The 6540-nt window shown below is 41.5% G+C and overlaps 1 long non-coding RNA gene across 1 annotated transcript; it reads left to right on the top strand.

Moving 5' to 3' along the window:
* The first annotated feature begins 611 nt into the window (after positions 1 to 611).
* On the top strand, positions 612 to 5685 carry LOC138667564 (uncharacterized). Its single transcript, XR_011318823.1, has 2 exons — positions 612 to 919; positions 5421 to 5685. It is a non-coding gene; the product is annotated as an uncharacterized lncRNA (long non-coding RNA).
* Positions 5686 to 6540: the final 855 nt, after the last annotated feature.

Raw genomic sequence — 6540 nt, 5'->3', positions numbered from 1 at the left:
CTTACCTACAGCCGTCTGTCCGGCAGCGCTGTGCTCTGCACTCCTCCTGTACTGGCTGTGAGCGTCGGTCAGCCGGAAAGCAGAGCGGTGACGTCTGCTTTCCGGCCGCTGTGCTCACACAGCCAGTACAGGAGGAGTGCAGAGCACAGCGCTGGAGGACAGACGGCTGTAGGTAAGTATGTAGTGTTTGTTTTTTTTTACTTTTAGGATGGTAACCAGGGTAAACATCGGGTTGCTAAGCGCGGCCCTGCGCTTAGTTACCCGATGTTTACCCTGGTTACCGGCATCGTTGGTCGCTGGAGAGCGGTCTGTGTGACAGCTCTCCAGCGACCAAACAGCGACGCTGCAGCGATCCGGATCGTTGTCGGTATCGCTGCAGCGTCGCTAAGTGTGACGGTACCTTTAATGGATCAATCACTAAAACGATGTTAGCTGCACCTTTTAAGGCAGGACTGCAATGATGTTGAAGTGTGTTTTTGGGATTAAAGTTCATTTTCTGGGCAAAAATTGACTTTGCAAGTACAGTAATTGCTGTTAAGCTGATCACTCTGACATTCAGGAGTATATGCAAATTGCCATTAGAAAAAATGAAGCAGTAGACTTTGGAAAAATATTTGTCTCATTCTCAAAATTTTTGTCCATGACTGTATAGAAGCACAGGTAAGCTTTCAGCATTAGTTAATTGTAGCACAAAAGAGCTTGAGTGATGTCACACATGCACAGGACAAAAGACTCCAGCAAACCAGTGTGAGGACAGACGTGACCGGCCAACACACTCTCTGCACAGTCTGTGAGCATGAATCCAGGAAAGTTGATTTACCACTTTGGGTGGATCCAAGATAAGTCAAATTGTCTTGTCTCCCTATCCACAGGAAACATCCAGGAGAGCACATGAGATCTTGGATACATAGAAGCACAGGTAGGCTACTATCAGCATTAGTTAATTGTAGCACATATATATGTATCCCCTTTTGTACAATAAAAGTTCAGTTCAAACGTTGCCAACAAGTGTGCCTATATGCAGCTCTTTTAACATTCTATGAGGAAGCGCTTATGCACACTTTTTATTGTATTTTTCAAAAAGGTTTACCAAACGAGCTTTGGTCTTGTGAAGAATATTGGAGATATAATTTCATGTCAATCATTTGTATCCTATGTGGGAAAGAATTATAAAACCCCCTTCTGTGTGCAAGGGTGTCAAACCTCAAGGGATATGAGTGACATATCTCACACCTTGAGTCAGCTCAGAGCAGAACAAAATGCTTTCTGCCATGTGGATATCATGAGGTCTAAACTGCTTTGTTGAGTCAACTATGATTCCATAAGGTGTCATGGAGATACTATATGTCCGACATATGTCGTGTATATTTCCAAAATCCCCTGAACATGGTGAGCCCCCAGTGGGGTCTCGACCTGTTCTAGCAACCAGGTATGGAGATACATAGAACAGCCACTAAACACCAGATAGCAAAGCTGTGTTTGGTCTTAACTGGTAGAAGGGTCTCAGCTGGATCCAAAGGTACCAAAACTACCACCCTATGACCCTCCAGAAAAGAGTTATGATCTTTCAAAGGTTTTGGATTTTACAGCTGCAGGATGACACCAGAGAGATCACGGAGAATCCCTCCGCTACCATCACATGTAAATGAACCAGCAGATATAGGGTTAATATGCCGCTAAATACCATTATAATAATGCCAACCTTATTGTAATCAAACGCGTTCAATCATCGTGGAGTAGGCCACCTTCATCGGCAGGAACTTCCAACTCGGGTACAAAACGGGATGTGCACGGAGCAGCTACAGTCACCGCTCCGTAACAGTGAGAAAGTTGAACCACTCTCCACCACTCTGATTAACAGCCCGATCTGCAGCATGTATGTGCAGAGCAGACTGTCAATCAAAATACCTGGGAGTGATTAAAGCTGCATTCACTGAATAGTGAACAGTGACTGCAACTGCTCCATGCATGCTCCTATGACTAAAAACAAGCGCCTACAGGAAGGATCCAAGTCCATTTTCTTTCTGTAGCTGCACTTCCACTAAGGTAGGCATGCAAAACTCTACTACTGAAACAACGAGTCGATAGTCCACCAATGTTAAATTCATAAATGTATTATTTATTAGAAAAAATTACGTAAAGATACACATGTAAAAACAAAATTATTATCACATAGACTCAGGTATAAGTGGAAAATAGTCCAAACATACTTCATAGGGAGGGAAGAGTAGATCAAGTTACATACAGTGGGTACGGAAAGTATTCAGACCCCTTTACATATTTCACTCTTTGTTTCATTGCAGTCATTTGGTAAATTCAAAAATGTTTATTTTTTTTATCATTAATCCCTTCATGACCCCAGCTTCTTTCGGTTTTGCATTTTCGTTTTTCACTCCCCTTCTTCCCAGAGCAATAACTTTTTTATTTGTCAGTCAATATGGCCATGTGAGGGCTTATTTTTTGCGGGACGAGTTGTACTTTTGAGCGACACCATTGCTTTTACCATGTCATGTACTAAAAAACGGAAAAAAAATTCCAAGTGCGGTGAAATTGCAAAAAAAATGCAATCTCACATTACAGGGGGGGAGACACGACATGCGCCGTACTAGTATGGTGCATGTCGTAAAGGGGTTAATGTACACTCTGCACCCCATCTTGACTGAAAAAAACAGAAATGTAGTAATTTTTGCAAACTTATCAAAAAAGAAAAACTGAAATATCACATGGTAATAAGTATTCAGACCCTTTGCTCAATATTGAGTAGAAGCACCCTTTTGAGCTAGTACAGCCATGAGTCTTCTTGGGAATGATGCAACAAGTTTTTCACACCTGGATTTGAAGATCCTCTGCCATTCTTCCTTGCAGATCCTCTCCAGTTCCGTCAGGTTGGATGGTGAACTTTGGTGGACAGTCATTTTCACGTCTCTCCAGAGATGCTAAATTGGGTTTAGGTCAGGGCTCTGGCTGGGTCAGTCAAGAATGGTCACATAATTGTTATGAAGTCACTCCTTTGTTATTTTAGCTGTGTGCTTAGGATCATTGTTTTGTTGGAAGATGAACCTTTGGCCAAGTCTGATGTCCAGAGCACTCTGGAGGAGGTTTTCATCTAGGATATCTCTGTACTTGGTCGCATTCATGTTTCCTTCAATGGCAACCAGTCATCTGTCCCTGCAGCTGAAAAACACCCCCATAGCATGATGCTGCCATCACCATGTTTCACTGTTGGGATTGTATTGGGCAGGCGATGAGCATTGCCTGGTTTTCTCCACACATACCGCTTAGAATAATCACCAAAAAGGTCTATCCTCGTCTCGTCAGACCAGAGAATCTTATTTCTCATAGTCCGGGAGTCCTTCATGTGTTTTTTAGCAAACTCTATGCGAGATTTCATATGTCTTGCACTGAGGAGAGGCTTCCGTTAGGCCACTCTGCCATAAAGGCCTTACTGGTGGAGGGCTGCAGTGATAGTTTACTTTGTGGAACTTTCTCCCATCTCCCTACTGCATCTCTGGAGCTCAGGCACAGCGATCTTGGGGTTCATCTTTACCTCTTTCACCAAGGCTCTTCTCCCATGATTTCTCAGTTTGGCTGGACGGCCAGGTCTAGGAAGACTTCTGGTGGTTCCAAACTTCTTCCATTTAAGGATTATGGAGACCACTGTGCTCTTAGGAACCTTGAGTACTGCAGAAATTATGATGTAACCTTGGCCAGATCTGTGCCTTGCCACAATTCTGTCTCTGAGCTCCTTGGCCAGTTCCTTTGACCTTATAATTTTCATTTGGTCCGACATGCACTGTGAGCTGTGAGGTCTTATATAGACAGGTGTGAGCCTTTCCAAATCAAGTCCTATCAATTTACTTAAACACAGCTCGACTCCAATGAAGAAGTAGAACCATGTCAAGGAGCATCACAAGGAAATGGACAGCGTGTGACTTAAATATGAGTGTCTGAGCAAAGGGTCTGAATACTTAAGAACATGTGATATTTCAGTTTTTCTTTTTTATTAAATTTTCTAAAATTTCTACATTTCTGTTTATTCCAGACAAAATGGTGTTCAGAGTGAAAAAATTAATGTGAAAAAATTAACCTTTTTGAATTTACCAAATGCCTGCAGTGAAACAAAGAGTGAAAAATTTTAAGTGGTCTGAATACTTTCCATACCCACTGTATGATAAAGTGCAATAAAGTGCCAGTTCTAAATAATTAATAATAGAATGTAATAGCACGAGATTTGCAGATAATTTAATCTAATAGAAAGAGATGAAAAAGCATCCAGTCCATAAATGTTAGCCATTAGTATGAGCCCATAGGGCTCTCATTATAATAATGCTAAACATGAGACTGCATACAGAGTAACAAAAAATATATGCTCAGCAGCAAGATATGATCATCTCCCTATGTGAGACACCGTGCCCGCCCGCAGCCCTGATGTGCGTTTTGTGTGCGTTTTCTCAGGAGGTTCTGACTTTTGGATATGGACTTTTGATACGTTTTGTATATAATAAATATATTTTCTGTGCAGATGATAATGTTTCACTTTAAAACGCTATGTAGCTGAAAATTAACCCTAAATTTATGCAGGTACATACAAATATGTCCATATATATATATAAAATATATATATGGACATATTATATATATATAAAATATATATATAAAATAAATATACATATATATATAATATATATATATATTATATAAAATGTATATATAATATACATATATATAAAATAAAGATATATATTTGGACAGAGACAACATTTTTCTAATTTTGGTTACAGACATTACCACAATGAATTTTAAGCAAAACAATTCAGATGCAGTTGAAGTTCAGACTTTCAGCTTTCATTTGAGGGTATCCACATTAAAATTGGATGAAGGGTTTAAGAGTTTCAGCTCCTTAATATGTGCCACCCTGTTTTTAAAGGGACCAAAAGTAATTGGACAGATTCAATAATTTTAAATAAAATGTTCATTTTTAGTACTTGGTTGAAAACCCTTTGTTGGCAATGACTGCCTGAAGTCTTGAACTCATGGACATCACCAGACGCTGTGCTTCCTCCTTTTTGATACTCTGCCAGGCCTTCACTGCGGTGGTTTTCAGTTGCTGTTTGTTTGTGGGCCTTTCTGTCTGAAGTTTAGTCTTTAACAAGTGAAATGCATGCCCAATTGGGTTGAGATCAGGTGACTGACTTGGCCATTCAAGAATATTCCACTTCTTTGCTTTAATAAACTCCTGGGTTGCGTTGGTTTTATGTTTTGGGTCATTGTCCTTTTGTAGTATGAAATGATGACCGGCCCGTGCCTGTGGCTGTGTCCGCTGGACTGTGTGCTTCTACTGTGGCCTTGCTCACTGAACTTTCTGCTTCTTCTTATGTGCCGCCGACCATCGCTTCTGCCTCACCGTGTGCACGGATCAGGAGATCACGTGTCGAAGAACCTGGAGGATTCATCATCGCAAGGGGAAAGCGCATCGCTCATCTGCGGGATCGGATCGGAGACATCTCGCAACGCCTGAGGCGCCGCCGTGGGATTTTCCAGCCGCCTTCCTCCAGCGCACAGAGACTGATAAATTAACCTGTTACATTCTATTGCACTTGACTTTCCCCCTATCCTTCAATCACATTCCTTACCCCCCTACTTGTACCATTACTGTTCTTATACATAAAGAACCTGTTAACCCTTGTTCTGCCTCCTGTGTGTCACTGCATCCTACGCACCTGCTAGCATCCTACATGTGCAGTCATACAGGGCTCCAAAAGTTAAGGGGGCCATTTCCACCTCCAAAGCAATTAAACAGTTGCATTATGATAAGCTATTGCACTGTTCTTGACAAGGGGCCCGTTCTGTCTGATTCTGCCAGTGGCTGGAGAAGAGGTAAGATGATAGTTTTAAAATCTGTTGATATTATGTATAAATCTTATTTTTTTTTATAAAGGTGACCTACATATAAGAGTCATAAGACATAGAAAACACCCATCCCATGTTTACCTTCTTAATAAATAAAGGTCAAATGTCCCAGCATTCATTCCACCTATGAATATACAATGCATGCTCTGTACAGGTCTATGGACAGAACATTACTGTTGAGCTCCCACGTCACAGTCTGCCTCTGACTAGTGCCGGCGAATGTGTGTCAGAAGCAATCAGTGTCCTCTCACAGCCAAATAAACAAATTGTTACGCACAAAATCCTCTTTTAAAAGGTCAGAAGCTTTCAGGTCTACTCAGTAGAGTTGAGCGACCTTGACCTTTTTAGAGTCGAGCCGGGTTTTGCGAAACCCGACTATGTCCAAAGTCGGGTCGAGTGAAATCGGCCGATTATGACGTAAAGTCGGGATCGACCGAAACACGAAACCCAATGCAAGTCAATGGGGCAGCATAGTCGGCAGTGAGTGGGGGCCAGGAAAACACCTAGAGTGCCCATTTTAATGTCAAAACCATCCATTCTTCTTAATGAAGCTTGTCAAGCGTAATTTACCTTAAAATAATTGGAAGGCATTTGAAATTGGGGGTCATTTGGCTAAAGTTGTGGGGGGTA

The sequence above is a fragment of the Ranitomeya imitator genome, chromosome 2, assembly GCF_032444005.1.
Source record: "Ranitomeya imitator isolate aRanImi1 chromosome 2, aRanImi1.pri, whole genome shotgun sequence".
Lineage (NCBI taxonomy): Eukaryota > Metazoa > Chordata > Amphibia > Anura > Dendrobatidae > Ranitomeya > Ranitomeya imitator.
Note: the sequence above shows the minus strand (reverse complement) of the source record. Positions and strands in the feature narration are given on the sequence as shown.